Source organism: Meles meles, chromosome 10, assembly GCF_922984935.1.
Source record: "Meles meles chromosome 10, mMelMel3.1 paternal haplotype, whole genome shotgun sequence".
Taxonomy (NCBI): domain Eukaryota; kingdom Metazoa; phylum Chordata; class Mammalia; order Carnivora; family Mustelidae; genus Meles; species Meles meles.
Window position 1 is genome coordinate 13647242 of NC_060075.1, and position 24440 is coordinate 13671681.

The 24440-nt window shown below is 37.9% G+C and overlaps 1 protein-coding gene and 2 pseudogenes across 1 annotated transcript in view; all 3 read left to right on the forward strand.

Moving 5' to 3' along the window:
* BRAF (B-Raf proto-oncogene, serine/threonine kinase) overlaps positions 1-24440 on the forward strand; it is a 180923-nt gene that overhangs the window by 24195 nt on the left and 132288 nt on the right. The window lies entirely within an intron of this gene.
* Positions 7640-7734, forward strand: LOC123952436 (annotated as a pseudogene).
* On the forward strand, positions 10393-10576 carry LOC123952331 (annotated as a pseudogene).

Sequence of the window (24440 nt, forward strand, 5' to 3'; positions counted from 1 at the left end):
CTGAGCAGGGAGCCCGATGTGGGTCTTGATCCCAGTATTCTAGGATCATGACCTGAGCCGAAGGCAGACGCTTAAGGACTGAGCCTCCCAGGCGCTCCTTTAGTAATTTCTGCATTCAGCATGGGGCTCAACCCTACAACCCTGAGATCAAGAATCACATGCTCCACTGACTGAGCCTGCCAGGTGCCCCTATTTAGAGAGCTTTTAGAGTTTTTATTAGAAAGCTAAAATTAGCATTTTTTAAAAAAGATTTTATTTATTTATTTGAGAGAGAATGAGTGAGCAAGAGCATGAGAGAGGAGAAGAAGGTCAGAGGGAGAAGCAGACTCCCCAAAGAGCTGGGAGCCTGTTGTGGGACTCGATTCTGGAAGTCCAGGATCATGACCTGAGCCGAAGGCAGTCACCCAACCAACTGAGCCACCCAGGTGCCCTAAAATTAGCATTTTTTAAATTAAATTTAAGATGGTATAAATTCTGAGATTCACTATTATTTTATATTTCTAAAATAAAATGTTGCCAATTAACCATGAGATGTTACTGATTGTACAATAAATGTTCCCAATTTTCACTTTTCTAATACTTGAACATCTTGCAAGTGAGGAAATACAGCGCATTTCCTGAACTCCGTTTCATCAAATGTGAATGCAGCTTAGGTTCTCTTCACTGGATGAATTCCCACAATGGAAGGCAAAGAGGGCAGGGAAACTTGTTTTTGCTGCTGCTTTGGGTGGTTAGCAAAGTTGTGAGATTTAAATGAATAGAAGCAGTTATGGTATCTAGACTGAGATTCCAGTGTTTAATACCAGCTTCATGGAAATGTAGAGGCAGTAATGGCAGTAGTTTTTAGACCCCTGGCTTGCAGCGTATCCTTTATCTCCTCGCTCCAGTGGCTATTCCTGATTCTTTTTTTTTTTTTTTTAAAGATTTTTATTTATTTATTTATTTGACAGAGATCACAAGTAGGCAGAGAGACAGGCAGAGAGAAAGAGAGGAGGAAGCAGGCTGTCCGCAGAGCAGAGCCCGATGTGGGGCTCGATCCCAGAACCCTGGGATCATGACCTGAGCCAAAGGCAGAGGCTTTAACCCACTGAGCCACCCAGGCGCCCCGCTATTCCTGATTCTTAATCCTACCTTCCTTCCTTCCTTTTTTTTTTTTTAAATGTCCTTCTGTATTTTGAATGACAACCATCTTAGTCTTTGTATAAATGCCATTCTGGTTGAAATATCTAATATATAGCTTTTTCTTTTCTGCATTGGATCCTGATTAATTAAAAAAAACAGGTTTAATGATTAAAACAGATGAATTAATAGGTTTATAATTATTAATAAATTTTTATTGGCTCAAAGAATCTTTTAACATTTAATTATTTTGATTTTTAAAAACTATATTAATATTTTAACCATTTATAGGTGGTACAGTTCAGTGGCATTAAGTACCTTCAAAGTGTTGTTAACCATCACTATCTATATCCTCAGTTTTTTCATCATCCCCAGCAAAAACTCCACCAATTAAAAAAAAAATTCCACCACTTAAAAAATAATTCCTTCTTCCCTCCCCAGTCCCTTAACCTCTCTTCTGTTTACTGTCTCTATGGATTTGCCCCTTCTGAGTACCTCATATAAGTGAAATCATATAGTATTTGTCATTCTGTATCTTATTTCACCTAGTGAAATGTTTTCAAGGTCCTCCATGTTATGACATATATCAAAATAACTGCCAAACTGTTTTCCCACAAGTCTTCCATTTATATCCCACCACCCATCATCAAATTCCAGTTTCTCCACATCCTCTCCAGCATCTGCTATTTTCCTTTTCCTTTCCTTTCCCTGGATTATAGTTATTCTCATGGGCATTGAATTGGAATCTCATTGTGAATTTTGTATTAACGTTATTCCAGTGGAAGTTCCTCAAAAACTAAAAGTAGAATAACCATATGACCCAACAATTCCACTTCCAAGTATAAATACCCATAAGAATAAAAAACAGACTTGAATAGATACTTGTATACTGATGTTCATTGCAGCATTATTTATAATAGAGAAAAGGTGGAAACAGTCCAAGTGTTTGAATAGATAAAATGTAGTGTTAGCCATAAAAAGGAAGTTCTGGGGCACCTGGCTGGCTTAGTCAGTAGGGCATGTGCCTCTTGTTCTCAGGGTTGTAGGTTTGAGCCCCATATTGGGCATGGAGCCTACTTAAAATAAAAATTAAAAAAAAAAAAGAAAAAATTCTGTTACATGACATAACATGGGGAAACCTTGAAAACATTATGGTGGGGTGCCTGGGTGGTTCAGTCGTTAGGCATCTGCCTTCACCTCGGGTCATGATCCCAGGGTCCTGGGATGGAGTCCCTCATTGGGCTCCCTGCTCCCTGGGAAGCCTGCTTCTTCCCCCCCACCCCCCCCACCACTGCCCCTGGTTGTGTTCCATCTCTTGCTGTGTTTCTCTCAGCAGAAATAAATAAATAAATAAATAAATAAATAAAATCTTAAAGGAAAAAAACATTATGGCGAGTGAAATAAGCCAGACGCAAAAGGACAACTATTGTGTAATTACACTTACATAAAATATATCTAGAATAGGCAAATTCATAGAGATAGAAAATAGAATAGAGGTTACCAGGGGCTGGGAGGAGGGGGAGTGGGAGTAATTGCTTAACATGAGAAAGGTCAGAATTTACTGTAGAAAGAACCTAGTCTCACCTCTCAACACAGTACAGAATTTCTTCTGTAGCATCCCTGACAAATCATGAAGTATTAAGTTGAATTTCCTTAATAAGGCAGTTTGTTCTTTTGCTAAATATCTCTATTATTATTAGGGGCGCCTGGGTGGCTCAGTTGGTTGAGCAACTGCCTTCGGCTCAGGTCATGATCCTGGAGTCCTGGGATCCAGTCCCATGTCTGGCTCCCTACTTACCAGGGAGTCTGCTTCCCCCTCTGACCTCCCTCCTCTCATGTTCTCTCTCTCAAATCGGTAGAATCTTAAAAAAAAAAAATCTGTATTATTATTATCGTCATCATCAAAGATTTTATTTGAGAGAGAGTACAAGTGATAGAGAATGAACTGGGTGGAGAGGCAGAGGCAGAGGGAGAAGCACACTCCCTGCTGAGCAGGGAGCCCGATGGGGGCTCGATCCCAGAGGACCCTGGGATCATGACCTGAGCAGAAAGCAGACACTTAACTGACTGAGCCACCCAGGTGCCCTGAAATATCTCATAATATGAAGCTAAAATATATTTTCTTGAACTTCTGTCTCTGGGTTCTAACATCATCCTAGTTTAGTCCTTTGGGACAGCACAGGACAATCTGTCTCTTCCTTTTATCTCATATCCTTACCCTCTCACTATTTGACATGCGCACACAGACCCCCTTTAGATGTTTCTTTGACACTGGTTACTTGCTGTTTGCCTTCAGATGTATCCAGGTCATCCTGTACGAAATCAAAAATGCCTTCCCTGACTGTGATACCCTGTGAGCTTTTGTTTTTTCTTTCTGGTCACTGACTGCCTGTCTTCGGCATTCAGACCTTACTTCTTGAAAGTCAGTCTTCCATTTCTTACTGCACAACTGAATCTGTTCTTTCATAGGCCACTATGCATCCTTAACAATCAGGCTACCCTCTGAGCTAGTGTGTCCATCCTGCATTTCCAGTGGTGGTCTGAGTATTGTACCTTAATGTCTCACTGACATCACAAAGACAAGTTGTAAACTGAATTAGTTATCTTTCCCTTTAAATTACTTCTTCCCCTCTTGTAATAGTATTTTCCATTTATCATAATTTATACTTGAAACCCCAGAGCATCTTTCATTTCTCCTGTCTCCTTACTTTTCCTGTGCATAGCCCTCCTGATTGGGATTCTGGCTCCGATAGTTAGTACATCCCTTCCTGCATACAAGAGTCTAGCTAGAAAGTATCATCAATGAACTGCAAAAATGGGTCTTCACCAGACACTAAAACTGCTGGCACTTTGATCTTGGACATCCCAGTCTCCAGAACTGTGACGAACTCTCTTGTTTGTAAGCTAACCCAGTTCATGGTATTATTTTTGTAACAGCCTGAATGAATGAAGACTGCTGCTTTTCTTACTGAGGCTTATGAGACTCTGACCTCTAGGTGATTAAGGACTATCACTACAGTATTCCTGATGCCCATTACATGATGGGACAACTAACATTAGGTTTTTATAAAATACATGTCAGAAGGGTGATTTACTTTTAGAATTGGACGCTTATGCATGTAGGCATTCAGTGTAGTATTGTGCCCAACACATAGACGCTACTCAATAAATGGTAGTCCTTTTTCTTATCAGACAGTTTGTACTTTATATTCATTGAGAACATTTATTCATTTGCTTAAAGTTTAAAAATAAATATTGAGCTTCTTTTTGCTGGTTGTGTGGTAGGTGCTGTGATACAGAAATGATCATCTCTGTCCTCAAGGAGGTTACAGTCTAGTGGTAGGAGCAAACCAAGAGTTAAGGACACTGTGCTATGTTGAAAGTGTGCCCCAGGTACCGAGAAATCACAGAAGAAGAGTACATAATTCAGAATGGGTTTAAGGGTTGGAGGACAGAAAGATTTCCTAGGAAAGGAGATACTTAAAGTGAACTTTAAATATTTAAGATACACATGCCTTTATAAAAAAGGGTAATTGCACTTTATTTAGACACATACATGAAGCCCTAAATAAATGAAGGTACATACTGTATACTAAGAATGAGTTAGAAGAGTTAGTATGGTAAAAAATGTCAGTTTTTTGCAAATTGATCAGTAGATGTATTGAAATCCAAATGTCTGTAGGCTTTTCTGTGGAACTTGACAACTTGATAAATAGTTTCTGTGAAAGTAAAAAGAGGCAAGAATTGACAAGTTATTATTAAAGAACAGTAAGATAAGACTTCCTTAATCTATTTTTTCAGTCAACAAATTTGAATGCTTGCTGCATATGAGGCACTGCTGGGCCCTGGTTATTACCTTAGTGAACATGTGACGGACATGACTCTTACCCAAAGATCCGTTTCTAGTGATAGCTAAGATTTTTAATATACCACTTTGCAAAATACCACATGAATGCCAGGACTACCAACAAACTTACCATTTTAATTTTATTATTTGATTTTTATATTTAAAATTTTTCCTGACTATGGGGTGCCTGGGTGGCTCAGTCAATCCAACTCTTGATCTCAGGGTTGTGAGTTCAAGCCCCACTTGGGGCTCCACACTGGGCGTGGAGCCTACTTTAAAAAAAAAAATATCCACTTGTTTTTTCTTTATATTTTCTTTTATTAGTTTTAATTTCTTTTAACAGTATGAAACTTAGAAGTGGGCAGGTTTTACTTTAAATAGATCCTTAAGAATGTCACTTGGATTACAGCCTTGTTAGAAAGGGAGGGAGGATCTGCTTCTGAATGATGTCTTGAGTAATTATGTGATCTTGGAGAGTGCATGAGGGAGGGTGACTTTGAGGGTCCCACAAGCCTGGGTTTTGAGGCCTAGCCTGTGTGTCAGGTGTCTGAGGAGCCTACAAAAAGAAAAGGGAAGATGAGTAACAAAATGACAGGTGAGCCAAAGTAGATAGAGCTTGCTAATGAATTTTATATGCTTATGTTGAGGTTTATGGGTGAATATTAGCTGGTGAATTAGTTGGGAAAGGATATACTTGTTTGGAACACTTGCTTACTGTATTAAATGAAGTTGAACTCCTCTTACTATGCACAGAAATCAATTCCTGGTAGATGGAAGGTTAAATACAGAAAGATGAACTCAGGAAGCTTTTGAAAATCTTTTATTTTATTTTTGAAAAAAGATTTATTTATTCCAGAGAGATATAGAGAAGGAGTAGCAGAGGGAGAGGGAGACAAGTAGACTCCCCACTGAGCAGGGAGCCCAACGGGGCTTGATCCCAGGACCCTGAGATCATGACCTGAGCTGTAACCAGGAGTTGAACATTAACTGACTGACTGAGCCCAGGTGCCCCCAGAAAGCCTTTTTTTTTTTTTTTTTTTTTTGGTAAAGGAGGATACATTTATGAGCTCAAAGCAGGGCAGGATTTCTTAAGACTGAATACACCAGGGGCACCTGGGTGGCTCAGTTGGTTGAACATCCATCTCTTGGTTTCAAATCAAGTCATGATCTTGGGGTCCCGGGTTGGGCTCTGTGCTCCATGGGGAGTCTGCTGGAGATTCTTTCTCTCCTTCTCCCTCTGCTCCCCATCCCCACACTCTCTCTTTCTCATATAAATCTTTAAAAAATAAACAAACCTGAAAACCATAAAAATAAATAAATTTGACAACACTGAAAAGAGAAACTTCTGTTTATTCAGACCCCCTAAGAAAAGACCAAGGTACAGAATAGAAGATATTTGTAATATACAGGTATTAATTACCTATGGCTATGTAATAAGTTATCCCACAGTTTAACATCTGAAAACTAAACATTTATCCTACAGTTTCTGTGGGTCAGGAATCTGAGAGCAGCTTAGCTGGGTGGTTTTTTGTTTTTGTTTTTTTTTTAATATTTTTTTTATTTGACAGAAATCACAACTAGGCAGAGAGGCAGGCAGAGAGAGAGGAGGAAGCAGGCTCCCGGCGGAGCAGAGAGCCGGATGCAGGGCTCTATCCCAGGACCCTGGGATCATGACCTGAGCCAAAGGCAGAGGCTTTAACCCACTGAGCCACCCAGGCGCCCCAGCTGGGTGGTTCTAAGTCACCGAGGTCCTTAGTTTTCTCAAGGCGGGACTGAGGGAGAATCTCCTGTTCCGCCTCATATGGTTGTGGCAGGGGCTTAAGAAAATCCACATCCAAATTCACTCACATGCCCTTCTTCACAGGGTCACCTCACTGAGTGGCAGCTGGGTTTTTCCAGAGTGAAAGATCCAAAAGAGAATGAGAGAGACTTCCCAGCATAGAGGCCACAAATAACTTAATCTTAACGAATGGACAACTGGTATGAACTATATACCTAAGGAAGTATGAATCACTAAGACAAAGACATAACACCGAGTAGAAAAAAGAGCAAAAAACTGGAGCAGGCATTTAAATTAAAAAAATAATAATAATAACTAATAAGCATATGCAAAGATCTTAATCTCATCGACAGGAGAACAAAAATTAAAACCATGGGAGAACATTTTATACAGATTAAATGAGCAGAAATGAAACAGATCAAGTGTTGGTGAGGATATGGAGCAGTGGAGCTCTTCCACTGCTGGTGGGAGTATAAATTAGAGAACCACTTTGGAAAATAATAGGGCGTTCTACAACCAGCAATACCACTCCTGGGTATTTAACCTAGACCAGTGGTTGTCAAACTTGAGTGTGCATCAAAATTCCCTGGAGGGATTGTTAAAACAGGCTGCTGGGCCCGCCCCCAGAGTTTCAGATTCAGTAGGCATGGGGTGGAGCCTGATAGTTCCCAGGTGATGCTGTGCTACTGGTATAGGAATCAATATTTGAGAACCAGCCATTGCCCTAGAGAAAATCTGGATATGTGGACCAGGAGTCATGTGGATATGACTCTTCATAGCAGCATTATTCATTTTAACATTTAAAATACCTAGAAAGAAATCCAAATGTCTATCAGCAGTGGATTATGTAGGTAAATCATAGTGTATTCACTTATGGAATAAAAATTTGGTTCATCACTTCTTGGCCTTTTGGCTAAGATCAAGTGTAGTTATCTGTTCTTACTAGTTTAATAAAAACTTAGTTCAAATGGACCAGGAAAAAACAGTTCCTTCACCATCGTGTATGATCCCACAAACGTAATACTAGTCAAACAGTAGAAGTCACAAAAAATTAAATGCAACATGATTCTTTTTTTTTTTTAATATTTTATTTATTTATGTGACAGAGATCACAAGCAGGCAGAGAGAGAGAGAGAGGAGGAAGCAGGCTCCCTGCGGAGCAGAGAGCCCGATGCGGGGCTGGATCTCAGGACCCTAGGATCATGACCTGAGCTGAAGGCAGAGGCTTTAACCCACTGAGCCACCCAGGCGCCCCAAATGCAACATGATTCTATTTATAAAAAGTTCAGCAACATGGGATTAACTGTATTGTTCAGGAATGCAAATAGAGGTACAGAATTATAAGGAAAATCAAGAGAATAATTATCATGAAAGTGAAGAGTAATAGTGTTTACCCCCGGAATGGCAAACTGTAGATACAATTGAGAGGGGACACGTGGGAAGCCTTTAAGGTACTGACAGTGCTGTTTCTTAACTTTACAGTCATTCTTTAAACTTTAGATACGTTTATCAACTCTTCTCTACATGATTATATAACAAAATTTGTAATTTTAATTTAAATATATGTTTTAGAGATGAAGAAACTGACACTTGGGAGTTAAGTACTTTGTCCAAGATTACAGAGCTAATAAGTGTCAGAGCTGAAGTTCTGTTTTTAAAGCTTGTGATCTAAACTATTATGCTATACCATATATTTTCACAAGAGTCATAAGAATTAGATATTATAATTCTCATTTGGTAGATGAAGTAGTAGGTTTAGAAAAGTTAGGCAAGTTGGCCGGGGGTACATTGCTTATGTGGAAGATCTGGGATTTGGACCCAGACACTGTGACTACAGAGGCCATGCTCTGTAATGCCTCCCCATTTACTGTTGTATTATGTACAGTTATTCTTCTTGGGAGTTTGTTAATCACAATTAGCAGCTCATGTTCTCTTTTATACTTTGGCACCTTGGCTGATGGTTTTCAATCTGGATCATTATCTTGAATCAGTTTAATATCCTGGGTTGTGCTTGTTCTAAAAAATAAAACATTTCTTTCTCTTTAAGATTTTATTTATTTATTTATTTGAGAGAGCACGTGCATGAGCAGAAGGGAGAGGAAGAAGCAGACTCCCTGCCAAGCAGGAAGTTTGATGCGGGACTCAGTTCCAGGACCCTGGGATCATGACCCGAGCCGAAGGCAGATGCTTAACCGACTGAACCACCCAGGTGGCCGAGGATAAAACATTTCTTTACCAGATTCTTTTAGCCAGGAATTTAAATTAGAATTTTTATAAACTCTACTTATGTTAATATACTGATATCTCTTTATTAGCTTTCATTGTTTGAATCTTCAGACTTTTAAAATTTTTGTATTATCAGTGAAATTCATTACCCCCACTACATCTCTTTTGGTCTTATAAATCGTGTGTTCTGTACAAAAATAAATTTTTAAAAGCTAAGTTAAAAATGAAGGGAATTTTGATGGTTTTGTTTATCTCTGGCTAATATCTCAGGCCATTACACCATTATGGAAAGGTTCATCATTAATGATAGTGGATACAAATATGTATTTTGAATAATCTGGAAAATTTTTTAAAACTGGCTAGTTTCTTATCAGATCCAGTTAGGTCAGGATTTCTCAAACTGGGCACTGCTGACATTTGGCCTGGATAATTCTTGGCTTGGGGAGCTGTCCTTCACATTAGGATGTTAAGCAATATCCCTGGTCTCTACCTACTAGGTGCCAATAGTATCTTCCCCTCAATTCTAATGATCAGAATATCTTCAGACACTGCCAAGAGTCACCCTGGTGAGAACCACTGGATCAGATCATTGTTTTAGTCTCTGTATTGTGGCTGCCAAAAAGCTTGTACTAGGAGCACTCAACATGGCAGCTTTGCCGTTTCCTTTAGCAGCAGTAGTGTTAGGTTCAGTAGGAGGTTTGAGATTTTTTGGTACGAGTTCCTTTCAAGCCTCGTGTCTATTTCATAAGGTTTACTTTAGTTAAAACTAGATAATAACCGTCTACTTAACTCAGTATTTAAGCTGTAGCATGTCACAGTAGACAAATGTGCAAAGAAGAATGAGAACACCACCACCATCAAGCGCTCTGCTATGTGGAATGCCGGGTCTTCCACATACTCTTAACTGTATCTGACATATCTATCTATAACCCTAAGTCAGGGTGGCTCTGTAAATAGTAAATATGAAAAATCTGGATGTTTGTTAATTTTCTTGATGAATACATTATTACATAATGTTGTCTACGTACAACCCTCATAAAGAGTCTCTTCTGTGCCCTCCTAGGCGTAAATCATGCATTTGGCCATCACATTGTAAATTACTATTCAGTTTGCATCATTTCAACTATAGTATTCAGAAGGAAAAAATAGTTTTAAGTTCTCTTAACTGACTTACACTTAACCAATGTATCAGGGTAACTGGTAGTTCCCTTTAAAAAAAAATTCTTGCCTTCAGATTAGGTGTGGGTTATATTTAAAGGAAGATCCCTTGCCCTACATCAGGATTGGTCAATAACTGTTCATTTTACACTTTTAAGTGAAATAAGTTGTTTAAGATTCTATCATTGCTTATGATTCTCTGATTTAACGAACATTTTCAGTTACCCAACCACAAGACTTTATTACATTGAATAAAGGGGTTAGCTTTGCGCAGTGGCAGTATCGTAGCCAATGAGGTTTATCCGAGGCGCGATTATTGCTAATTGAAACATTGAATAAAGGGGTTTCTTTTGTACCCACTTCAGTATTACAGTTGTGGTGATTAACTTTGTGAGGTTGGTCATCTAAACTCATTGCTGTATTGTTATATGAAAAGTTTTAAAACTTTGTCTTATGGAACGTGTATTTACATCCCTCAGAACAACCTTAGCTTCCTCCTTGCTACCTTACAGGATTATTGTGAAGATATTAAATCTATCAACAGTAGTTCAGACTCTCATTACTTCTTACCTATAATTGTGGCATTTTTTTTTTTAAGATTTTATTTATTTATTTGACAGAGAGAGATCACAAGTAGGCAGAGAGGCAGGCAGAGAGAGAGAGAGAGGGAAGCAGGCTCCCTGCCGAGCAGAGAGCCCGATGCGGGACTCGATCCCAGGACCCCGAGATCATGACCCGAGCCGAAGGCAGCGGCTTAAACCACTGAGCCACCCAGGCGCCCTTGTGGCATGTTTTTAATGGTACTCTTTGCCTCTAGTGCCTCTCTGGCTTGTTAGTTGACCTAAACATTGTTGCCAGAGTAAACATCTAAAATATGTGTCTAATCAGATCAAATGCCGTTTATAACAATAAAAACTGCAATTTTTTAAAAAAAATTACTGTATGTGCCGGCTTAGATGTGGTCTCTGTAATCAGAAGATGTCCATTAAACAAATTATTTAAAGAATACATATACCCAGATTCTGAATTGTGATTTTATGCCCAAAGGAAAAAATGCCAGGTACTCTGGAGTTAAATGTGTATCCAGTATAGACCGGGGGCAGGGGGGGTGGGGTGGGGTGGGGGTGGTGATCAGGATAGGCATTCTTTGAGGAAGTGAGATCTAAAGATCTCTTCTATCTGGAAAAGCTGTGCTTGTTTTGAAAGTGCTGGATAGAGTTTTCCAAGAAGAAAGAGCTTGTGTAAAGGCTTTCCCGCTCTGTTGGAAGGTCAGTGTGGTTGAGTTTATTGAGTAAGGGATGAGAAGAATAGTGCCTGATAAGGCAGGAGGTAGGCATTATGGCATCATTTAGGATCTTGTAATCTGCTAAAAAGTTTAGGTTTTATTGTGAGTCACTGGGGAGCCATTAAAGGGTTTAAGCAGGGAAAGTAATGTGATAAGATTTGTGTTTTAGGGATTTCACTCTGACTATGGAGAATGGGTGAGAGAAGAATGGGAGTTGGACAGAAGAAATGGTTAAGATGCCTTTGTAAGTAGGGGTACCTGGGTGGCTCAGTTGGTTAAGCGCCTGACTCTTGATTTAGGCTCAGGTCATGATCTTGGGGTCATGGGATTGAGCCCTGAGTCTGGCTCTGTACTTGATGTGGAATCTGCTTGTCCCTCTGCTTCTCCCCCGCAGCTTTTCTCTCTCTCTCTCCCTCAAATAAATAAATCTTTTTTTTTTTTTTCTTAAGATGCCTTTGTAAGTAGTAGTTCAGGGGGAAAGGATAATGGTTTAGAGTAATGACAGTAAACAAAATAACACATAAAATTATGATCTCTTAAATACATTACAATAGCCATGTGAAGTATGAGCAGAATTAAGATCTGGAATAAACATATCCAAGCCCATCTAATAAATAGTGGTATAAGGAATTAAACCATGAATGTTGACTATTTGGCTTTTGTCTCTAAAACAGAAGCCAAACTTCATTGAAGATTTTTCAACTTACCTTTATTACGGATATCTCCTCCTAAACTCTTACCTACGCTGTAGCCAAACTGTACTATTACAAGACTTATTATGACCATAACTTGTACCTAGATGCCACTGATGATTGTTTAGTGTGACTGGAATACTCTTACACCCACCCACACCAACCCACGTTTAACAAAATTCTAAGTATCCTTTAGGATCCAAGTCAAATAAGAAGCCTTCCAAATTTGTCTCCAGACACATATTGCCCATTTACCCTCTTTTAACCACAATCATTTCTTTATATTATTATAGTATGATAATTCAGTAGATGTTTTTGTGATGACTAGGTGTTGGACACAGTGTGTAGACATTGTGGACATACTCATGTACAAAAACAGTCACTGTGGAACCTATAATCTAGAGGTAACACAGACCTTGAACAAAATCTGTGCACACAAATGTAATTATACATTTTTGAAAAGTGCTATGAAGGAAGTCTTGAAGGGTCCTTGAGTTCAGAACTATTTTCATAATAATACTAAGACATTTGTTTGCCTTTTCACTCTCATTCTCTTATGAGGATCCAGTGATAAAATGTGTGATAGTGCAACAGACTGAAGGCAGAAAATAAGAGAATCCAGATGTCTTCTGTTAAGACAGATAGTAATGATATTATTAAAAATATAAGAAATAGCACTTTCTCTTTTCATTATTTTGTTGTTTTGGAATTAAATATAAAAATTTCTTGGTTATAATTTTTAATATGGTAAACATTGAAAGCTATGACCTTCAAGAATAAAGCTCTGAAAAGTCCTCCATAACTTTTAAGATTATAGAGAGATTCTGAAACCAGGAAGTTTAAGAAGGGGCTTCTGGCTGGCTTGGTTGGTAGATCGTGCAACTCGATCTCATGGTTGTAGGTTCAAGCCCCATGTTGGTTGTAGATGTTACTGAAAAGTAAAATCTTGAAAGAAAGGAAGGAAGGAGAAGAGAGAAAGGCAGAAAGAGAAGAGAAGAAAAAAAAAAAACTAGGAAAGTTTAAGAACTTCTGTAATGGGGAGCTGACTTAAATTGGGGTCTTCTAGGAAAGTAGAAGATAGCTTATATCTCCTTTTAAACTGTTACCTAAAAAAAATAGAGTCTGATTATCCCCATGTCTCCAAAGCCTATAGTTCTTTGCATATAATGGCTATGTTGGTTAAATCCTGTTTTATTGTCAAGGTCTACTGTAAATGGTCATTGAATTTGTGATTTGTTTGAAGCCTTTATTGAAGATACCATATTTCTTTCTTATTACTGTGCGAGATAAATCTGGATTCAAATCCCTCTTGGTGTCAATTTGGGCTAGCTACTTAACCTTAATGAACCTTATCACTCATTTATGAAATGAAATGCATACTGTTTTACTGTGTTGTAATGATTAAATGAGTTGAGTGTGTGTGTGTGTGTGTAAAACTATAACCTGACTTATAACCTGATAGGCACAGAACAATAGAAATAAAATGGCTATCTTTATTTTACATACACAACATATTTGGATTAGTTCTAGTTAGTGGGCAAAGAAGTTTGTGGATAAATCAGTATATAATTAAGTAATCACCATTTGAATATATATAATAGTTTATCAGGAAGGGAGAAAGCCAGAATAATCCATTGTGTGGTTATTCATCTTTAGAAAAGGGAACTGGAACAAAATGTTGGCTTAGAATAGTTTAAATAAAAGTAACTCCAGTACATTGAGTTTTATATTTCTGACACTCCAACAGTGCCACACGTTTACTGAGTATTTAAACAATGTTAAATAGTTAGAAATACCCATTTTAGAAGCCTTAAAAAAATGTATACCATAGTTTAAAGGTCAGTTCTTAAAATAACTTCACTTAGCTAACTGGAGAAGTAAATAAAGGAACCTGGAGGAAAAACAGAATTGCCCTGGGGGAGTAACATGGTGTTATAAGGTGTGATTAAACAGGATCTAATAAGATGGTACAGAAGGGCATCTTATGGTGGATTCCAAATGTAGTGGTTAAAATCTTAACTGTATTAAAGGTAGACTCCTCAAGATTACAGTGCAGAATGTTTGCCAAAGGATGGCAAGGAAATAGGAAGAACATATGACTGCTTTGCTTTGCTTTTTGTAGCATAGAGCTATAGGAAAACTATCCTTTACGTGTTCTCTTTTGAAGCAGGTGGTTCAGTTGTGCTAAAAAGGAAAAAAAAAAAAAAAACAGTATGGAGACAGGTGGTAGCTACGCTTGTGAATATAGCATAATGTATAAACTTGTCAAATTGCCATGTTGCATACCTGCAACTAAGGTAACATGGTGTATCAGCTATACTCCAGAAAAAAAAGAAGAAATAATACCGTTATTCCTCATTTGAGATAAAAAAAACAAACTTGACAAAAGCAACAGGGAGGTTTGGATCTAGAACTTGCTTATATTTAAATAGAGCTACAGACATTCTGTTCTTTTTACAACTACTAGAAAGGTTTATAGGAACTACATGTATAATTATCTCATTTTCTTGTTTGGATATTTTTATCAATTTAAGGTTTATTTGAGTTTTCACAGATTATTAATATGCATTACCTCCACAGCTGTGATCTTTGAACTTGAGATGTCCTTTGTTTTAAGAGCAAAGGAAAAGTGTGTTGCTATTTACATTTGCTATTTAAGTAGATGCTTGTACTATGCAATCAGTACCAGCAGTTGGTTGTTAATTGAAGATGGTTAAAGTGGAAAATTTTCTAACGAAAAAAGATATAAATACCATATTTTAATTTAAAACATAAAAATGTATTGTCCTATGCCTGTATTTTGATATAGGGCCAAAGCCTTTTGTTTGATTAAAATGCTTTGAGTGGAGTTCCATGTGTTTTTGCTTGTGTCAACCATACTTAAAATGCATTATCCACAATTTCCTGTTTTCTTTTTACTCTAATCATCTGTGAGTTCAGTGAACAAATCATTGGAGATTCTAGGGGAGAGAGGATGGTCACTTGGGCTAAGATGATAGCAGGGCAAGTGGTAAAAAGTAATCTGAGAAAGGACATATTTCAAACATGGACCCAGGAGAATTTTCTCTGGAACTAATCCCCAAATGTATAAATTTCAGAGACACACTGAAAAAATGAAATCATGGCTAAGAACCAAATTTGTGTGCTACAAGATCAAGTAAGATCTTTTTTTCTTCATATCCAGGTACCAATCTTTTAGTGAGTTCCATTGGCACTGCCTTTGAAATAGATCTTGAACTGCCCTACCACTTCTCGCTACTTCCGCTGCCACCACCTTAGTCTTAGCTACTTTCATCTACCTAGTTCCTGCAATAACCTTCTAAATGGTTTTGCTGCCTTACAGTCTCTTCTTTACATAGCAGTGGGAGTGATCATTTAAGATGTAATTTATGTTACTTCTTTGCTTAGAAGACCACATTTCAGGGAAGCCTGGGTGGCTTGGTCAAGTTGTTTCGGTGTCTGCCTTCGGCTTAGGTCATGATTCCAGGGTCCTGGGATCCAGTCGTGTCAGCCTGCTTCTCCCTCTCCTGTGCTGCCCCTTTACCCCTCATGCTCTCTTTCTCAAATAAATAAAATCTTTAAAAAAAAAAAAAAGAAGAAGAGAAAAGAAAACCACGTTCATTTAAAACAGAACCTAGACCTTTTAACTATGATTCTCAAGGTCTGTAAAATCTGGCCCCTGCCAGCCTCTGTCATTTTATCTTCTAAACTAGTGATTCTTAAAATGTGGGGATAGCCAGCGGCTCTTAGGGCTCTTTCAGAGGATCCACAGGAATATGAAAATACCAAGATGTTATTAATATAGCTCTCCTTAATTTCTTTTTTTTTTATTTTATTTATTTGACAGAGAGAAATCACAACTAGGCAGAGAGGCAGGCAGAGAGAGAGGAGGAAGCAGGCTCCCTGCTGAGCAGAGAGCCCGATGCGGGGCTCGATCCCAGGACCCTGGGATCATGACCTGAGCCGAAGGCAGAGGCTTTAACCCACTGAGCCACCCAGGTGCCCCCAAGATGTTATTAATATAAAACATACCAAGATGTTATTTAATTTTTAGTTGGATTTTCATGAGTGTAAAATTAGTTTCACGAGTTTCCAGCTGTTCATTGATGTGTGGTTATTGCTGTAGATTAATGTAGAAACATTAGAGTCCAGCTTTCTATTAAGCTAGTCATTAAAAAGAATTGTAAAGATGTAAAAGTGACATTCTTCTCACTAATTTTGTTTTGGACAATGTACTTTAAAAAATGTTACATTATAGATTTCTTATTAAATGCATAGTTTGACTATTTCTCAGTCTTATTTTCTAGTATGGTAAATACCAATAAATGTAGCCCACATAACCAAAAGCTTTTAGAGATTCTCAATAATTTTAGAGTGTAAAGCGATCCCAAGACCAAGAGATTTGAGAACTGTTGTTTTACACCTCTGCATTTTCTTAACACCAGCTACATTGGCTGTCCTGGGGGTTTTCTTTGTTTTTTTGCGGGGGTGGGGAGTTTCGTGATCTCCAAGGTACACTTCTAACCTAGGGCTTTTCTCAGTAGTTGCTGTTTTTTTCTCTGCCTGAGGGGTACTCTCCCAAGCTTCCCCAGGTCATTCTGTCTGTTCAAGTGTTAATCACCTCTGACAAAACCTTTCTTGACCACAAACTGCTCTTTCTAAAAGAACTTCTCCTCTACTCTCTCTCCCTTACCTAGATTGAATTTTCTTCAAAGCACTGTTGGAAATTAAGTGATATGTTTGTTTTCTTATTTGTCTGTTCCCCTACCTGAATTTATACTATTCTGTGAGGGCAGGGATTTTGTTTGCTGCTATGTGTCTAGAGCCTAGAATAGTCTTGGGTACATAAGTGATTAATCATTAGTATTTGACAGTGAAAAAAGAAAAAATACACAGGAATGGAATTCATAAGTAAAAATGTGAGTGACTTAGAATATATACTCAGGAAATGTAATAAATATATGAACAAAGGGACTTCTAGAAGGAAAAAAGCAGATAGAGAAGTAAAAAATAGAAGACTTAATCTCTGAGCTGAAGAAAGAAGAAATAACAAGCAAAAGTTACATTTCCTGATGAGATTCCTGAGTATCAGGGTTACAGATGATCAGAAGCTTATAGACAGACCAGAAAGGAAATATAAGTCAACATTGGCATTTCTCTCTTTGGAGAGAAGGAAAAGAAAAAAGTGCCTTTAAGAATCCCATATTTGGCCATGGTATTATCACATATAAAAGGAACCAATACAGATACGTATCCCATGTACACTATCTGTACACTAAGGAGATGTAATTAAGTAAATTGGAAATCAACATCTGTAGAAAAATGATCCCATGTACTGTAACATTAACTTTTTAGAGACAAAGAAACATTCTTTTAATTCTGAATAAGCAGTTCTAAAAGGGAGGTGCCCACAATCAGCAGCAGTAGCATTACCTGGAACCCTATTTTTAAAAATGCAGGCTCTCCTGCAGATATACTGAATCAAAACTCTGGGCATGAGGCTCTACAGTCTATATTTTAACAAGTTGTTTAGTGAATTTGAGCATGGTAAAGTTTGAGGACCATTGTTAATTCTAGGTCTCACTTAAAATAACATTTTGAGTAATTCTGTATGTTCTGTTCTAAGGTTTTGACATATATTAAATTAATCCCTCCCCTAACTGCTTTATGAAGTAGGTACTTTCATCATTCCCATTCCATAGTCAAGGAGACAAATCAGGAACTTGCCCAAGTACTCAAAACTAGTTAATGGTGAAATAAGATTTAATCCAAAGTATTATGACCACAAAGCCCATGTTCTTAGCCACTAGAAAGCTCTAGTGCTTTTCTCAATTCAGAGGATGGAGCAGAACTAATAAGCAAGGTAGGAAGGAAATCCAGGAAGTATAAAGGAAAAGATTGACACATTTGAATATATAAAATTTCAGGATCTTTGTAAGAAAACAGTGTGCATGTAAAAGGAAAAGATGTGATATACAATGGAAGACCTGACACTTGGGCGCCTGTGTGGCTCAGTCAGCTAAGTGTCTGCCTTCCACTCAGCTCACGATCCCAGGGTCCTGGGATGGAATCCCACATCGGCTTCCCTACTCAGTGAGGAGTCTACTTCTCCCTCTACTCTTCCCCCAGCTTCTCTCTCCCTCTCTTTCTCTCTAAAAAAAGGAATCTTAAAAAAAAACAAAAAACAAAACCTGACACTTAACAAAGGGTTAACAGTTCTAATATACAGAGAGCTCTCACAAATTGATAAGAAAACAACACTACATTAGAAGTGGACAAAAGATACAAACCTGTAATCCATAAAACTAAACATGCAGATTCATAATATCTGAGTAGATATTCTCATTAGTAGAAAAGGAAGTTGGGTTTTTTTTTTTTAAGATTTTATTGATTTATTTGACAGAGAGTGCACAAGCATGGGGAGCAGCAGGCAGAGGGAGAGGGAGAAGCAGGCTTCCTATGGAGTAGGTACCCTGATGTGGGCCTCATGATTGCAGAACCCTGGAATCATGACCTGAGCTGAAGGCAGACATTTAACCAACTGAGCTGCCCACGTGTCCCAGGAAGGTATTAACAGCAAGATTACCATTTTGTCCATTGGTGTATAGCAGAAAAATTTTAAAAAGTTAATAACATCACTTGTTAGCTGGAATATAGGAAGATCAGCAACCTATCAGCACCTGTTTGGGTATGATGAGACTGAGTTGTTGATAGGATTGAGATACAGGTACTGATTAATTAATTTCTAGGGATGCTCTATGGGTGGCTCAGTCGGTTATGTGTCCAACTGTTGGTCTCAGCTTGGGTTTTCATCTCAGGGTGGGAAGTTCAAGACCTGCATGCTGGGTATGGAGCCTACTTAAAAAAAAGAATAAAAAAGGATTAGTAATTTGTAAAGCCTTTTGCAAAAGTATATGTTAATGTTTACTACAAATTTTAAAAACTATGTTTGTGTCCATCCTCTAATACGGCAGTTACCCTTTAGGGAATCTATCTCACAAAAATAAAAGCCCTGGTAAATATATAATGTTTAAGTATTGTGTGCTGCAGCATTGTTGAGCAAAATGTTCCAGTAACCAGAATATGCATGTCTTAATATATGGTTGAGTAAACTTGAACACAAAATTACCAGAACGAGGATAGTTGCCAAGTAATAATATATCGGTATAATCCTGGTTTTGTTTTTAAAAAGAACATAAAGCCAGAAAGAAAAATATGGAAGAACATGACTCAAAATGTTAACATTGATTACTTCAGAGTCATAGAATTGAGGGAAGGTGGAAGGGAAAATTACAAACCGATTTTTAAAAAAATTTTTTTAAATTTTTTAAAACGATTTTATTTATTTATTTGTGTGACAGAGAGATCACAAGTAGGCAGAGGCAGGCAGAGAGAGAGGAAGGGAAGCAGGCTCCCTGCTGAGCAGAGACCCCCCCCCCCCCCCCCCCCCCGATGTGGGGCTTGATCCCAGGACCCTGGGATCATGACCTGAGCCCGAAGGCAGAGGCTTTAACCCACTGAGCCACCCAGGCGCCCCCGATTTTTTTTTTTTTAATGTCCTTATTTGACTTATGTGGAACGAGGTGTGTGTGTGTTTTAAGTCTGTGGATGAAATGGTCCTGGATTGGTCCAGTATCAGTATTTTACTTGAAAAATATAGAAACTTTCAAGTTTAGAATGTTAGATGTAGAATGATGTATGTTCCTAGAAATTTCAGAACATCATCATTTGGGGCTATTTTTTTGTTTTGTGATCCATAGTTAGCTGGCTTATTTCTAAAGTATGGGTAAGATTACTGGGTGAGGGACATTAGGGAGGGTCATGTGTTGTAATGAGCACTGGGTTTTATATAAGACTGATGAATCACAGACCTGTACTCCTGAAACAAATAATACATATGTTAATTATATTAATAATGCATTGTTAATTAATTAAATTCAAATTAATTGAATTTCAATAAAATTCACAGAATTATGCACCAAAAAATATGTGTAAGATCATAAAATGCACATGAGTGTGTATTACTATTTTTTTTAATATTTTATTTATTTGACAGAGAGAATTCACAACTAGGCAGAGAGGCAGGCAGAGAGAGAGGAGGAAGCAGGCTCCCCGCGGAGCAGAGAGCCTAATGTGGGGCTCGATCCCAGGACCCTGGGATCATGACCTGAGCCAAAGGCAGAGGCTTTAACCCACTGAGCCACCCAGGCGCCCCGAGTGTGTATTACTATTGAAAATTCTCCTTAAATGTTAAAGTAGGATGACATAAACTGGATCCACCAAAAATAACCACAAAACATTCTAGAATAATCAGATTTATCTGATACGGGAATATCTCTTCAGAAATATTACTTTCTTATTTAAATAAGTAGATTTCCGTAGTTAAACATTTTATCTTTAACCTTTCTATTTGAATATAAATTCTTTACCTGGTTAATACTTGGCCTTGATATGCAAAAAACAACAACAACAAAAAACAACAACAAAAACCTGTTAATAGAGTGACTGCACTGATTCATTATGGCTTTAAATTTATGTATAATTTTAAAAATTTGTAACTAGTTTTTATTGAAAATTTCCCCCCAAAATTTAAAAATACAAAAGCATATGACTTTAACTTTCATTCTGACAGAGCTCTATTTCTCACATACCACTGTCAGTAGTTTCTGTGTATTGTTCCTGAATTTGTTCATATAAGCCATCTGTTGGTGGGCTTTAAATGACTGATAAATCATTTTAAAGTGTGTACTAGTAGAGTTTAATTTGTTCACACAGTTGTCATGATGGTACTGTCTTCCATTTTATTTCTCTTTAGCTGTATTTACTGTCCATTATGTATGTTGAAGCTGGCAATAATCAAAGATAAGCAGAAAAGTGAATCTGGCCTTTTGAGCTGTTTGGTTCTTTTGCTGTCAACTTTAAAAATTGTATAAATTTTTGCTGTATTGATTATGTAAATTGTTTTGGCTTTAGTCTTTATATTGGAAAAAAATCAAGAACATTTAATCAGTGCCCAGAATATTTTTGATCTGGGGAACCCTTTGAATTTAACTTTAAGTATATATGTATTTATTATTATTATTATTATTATTATTATTAACAACATATAATGTATTATTTGTTTCAGGGGTACAGGTCTGTGATTCATCAGTCTTACACAATTCACAGCACTCACCAGGGCACATACCTTCCCCAATGTCTATCACCCAGCCACCCCATCCCTCCTACCCACCCTCCACTCTAGCAACCCTCAGTTTGTTTCCTGAGATTTAGAGTCTCTTACGGTTTGTCTCCCTCTATGGTTTCATCATGTTTTATTTTTCCATCCCTTCCCCTATGATCCTCTGTCTTGTTTCTCAAATTCCTCATATCATTGGGATCATATGATAATTCTTTCTCTGACTTATTTTGCTTAGCATAATACTCTGTAGTTCCAACCACGTCGTTGCAAATGGCAAGATTTCAAATTTTGATGGCTGCATAATATTCCTGTGTGTGTGTGTGTGTGTGTGTGTGTGTGTGTGTGTGTGATCACGTCTTCTTTATCCATTCATCTGTTGATGGACAGCTAGGCTCTTTCTATAGTTTGACTATTGTGGACATTGCTGCTATAAACATTGGGGTGCAGTTGCCCTTCGGGCCACTACATTTGTGTCTTTGGGATACAAAAATCCCAGTATTTAAAGATGCCTTTTATTTCTTTTTGTTGTCTGATTGCTGAGGCTAGGACTTCTAGTACTATACTGAGTAGCAGTAGTGATAGTGGACATCCTTGTCATGTTCCTGACCTTAGGGAGAATGATACTTACTGTGGGTTTTTCATAAATGGCTTTTATGATATTGAGGTATGTGCCCTTTATCCCTACCCTATGAAGACTTTTAGTTGGGAAAGGATGTTGTACTTTGTCAGATGCTTTTTCTGCATCAGTTGAGAGTATCCTATGGTTCTTGTTCTTTCTTTTTATTAATGTATTGTATCACATTGCTTGATTTGCGGATGTTGAACCAACCTTGAAGCTCAGGAATAAATCCCACTTGGTCATGGTGGATAATCCTTTTAATGTACTGTTGAATCCTGTTAGCTAGTATTTTGGTGAGAATTTTTGCATCCATGGTCATCAGGGACACGAGTCTGTAATCCTCCTTTTTGATGGGGTCTTTGTCAGGTTTTGGGATCAAGGTAATGCTGGCCTCATAAAATGAGTTTGGAAGTTTTCCTTCTATTTCTGTTTTTTGGAACAGTTTCAGAAGAATAGGTATTAATTCTTCTTTAAATGGTTGGTAGAATTGCCTTGGGAAGCCGTCTGGCCCCAGGCTCTTATTTGTTGGGAGTTTTTTAATTACTGCTTCAATTTCCTTACTGGTTATGGGTCTGTTCAAGTTTTCTATTTCTTCCTGGTTCAGTTTTGGTAGTTTATGCGTCTCTAGGAATGTATCCATTTCTTCCGGATTGTCTAATTTACTGGCATATAGTTGCTAATAATATGTTCTTATAATTGTTCGTGTTTCCTTGGTGTTGGTTGTGATCTCTCCTCCTTCATTCATGATTTTATTGATTTGGGTCCTTTCTGTCTTATTTTTGATTAAGTTTGGGCAGGGGTTTATCAAACTTACTAATTCTTTTAAAGAACCAGCTCCTAGCAGTGCCTGGGTGGCTCAGTGGGTTGGGCCTCTGCCTTCGGCTCAGGTCCTGGGATTGAGCCTCGCATTGGGCTCTCTGCTCAGCTTGGAGCCTGCTTCCCTCTCTGTCTTTTTCTGTCTCTCTGCCTACTTGTGATCTCTCTCTCTAAAATAAATAAATAAAATCTTTAAAAAAAAAAAAGAATCAGCTCCTAGTTTTGTTGTTCTGTTCTACTGTTCTTTTTGTTTCTATTTCATTGATTTCTGCTCTGATCTTTATTATTCCTCTTCTCTTGCTGGGTTTAAGGTTTATTTGTTGTTCTTTCTCCAGCTCCTTTAGGTGTAGGGTTAGGTTGTGTACTTGAGACCTTTCTTGTTTCTTGAGAAAGACTTGTATCGCTATATACTTAGGACTGCCTTTGCTGCATCTCAAAGATTTTGAATAGTTGTGTTTTCATTTTTATTTGTTCCCATGAATTTTTTAATTCTGTAATTTCCTGATTGACCCATTCATTCTCTAGTAAGATGCTCTTTAGCCTCCATGTATTTGAGTTCTTTCCAACTTTCCTCTTGTGATTGAGTTTTAGTTTCAAAGCATTGTGGTCTGAAAATACGCAGGGAGTGCTCCTAATCTTTTGGTACCAGTTGAGACCTGATTTGTGACCCAGGATGTGATCTATTCTGGAGCATGTTCCATGTGCACTAGAGAATAATGTGTATTCTGTTGCTCTGGGATGGAATGTTCTGAATATATCTGTGAAATCTATCTGGTCCAATGTGTCATTTAAGGCCTTTATTTCCTTGTTGATCTGTTGCTTGGATGATCTGTCCATTTCAGTGAGGGGGGTATTAAAGTCCCCTACTATTATTGTATTATTGTCAATGTGTTTCTTTGGTCTTGTTGTTAATTGGTCATATAAGTGGCTGCTCCCATGTTAGGGGCATAGAAATTTAATATTGTTAGATCTTCTTGTTGGATAGACCCTTTAAGTATAATATAGTGTCCTTCCTCATCTCTTATTATAGTCTTTGGTTTAAAATCTAATTTGTCTGATATAAGGATTGCCACCCCAACTTTCTTTTGATGTCTATTAGCATGGTAAATGGTTTTCCACCCCCTCACTTTAAATCTGGAGGTGTCTTTGGGTCTAAAATGAGTCTCTTGCAGACAGCATATCAATGGGTCTTGTTTTGTTATTGTTGTTGTTTTATCCATTCTGATACCCTGTGTCTTCTGATTGGGGCATTTTAGCCCATTTATATTCAGAGTAACTATTGAGAGATATGAATTTAGTGCCACTGTGTTGCCTGTAAGGGGACTGTTACTGTATATTGTCTCTATTCCTTTTTGGTTTGTGTTACTTTCAGGCTCTCTCTTTGCTTAGAGGACCCCTTTCAATATTTCTTATAGGGCTGGCTTGGTGTTTGCAAAAATCTTTTAGTTTTTGTTTGTCCTGAAAGCTTTTTATCTGTCCTTCTGTTTTCAGTGACATACATACTGCATCCTGGCTGGATACAGTATTCGTGGCTGCGTATTTTTCTCATTTAGTGCTCTGAAAAATTGTGCCAGTCCTTTCTGGCCTGCCAGGTCTCTGTAGATAGGTTTGCTGCCAATCTAATGTTTCTACCATTGTAGGTTACAGACCTCTTGTCCTGAGCTGCTTTCAGGATTTTCTCTGTGTCTCTGAGACTTGGAAGTTTTAATATTAGATG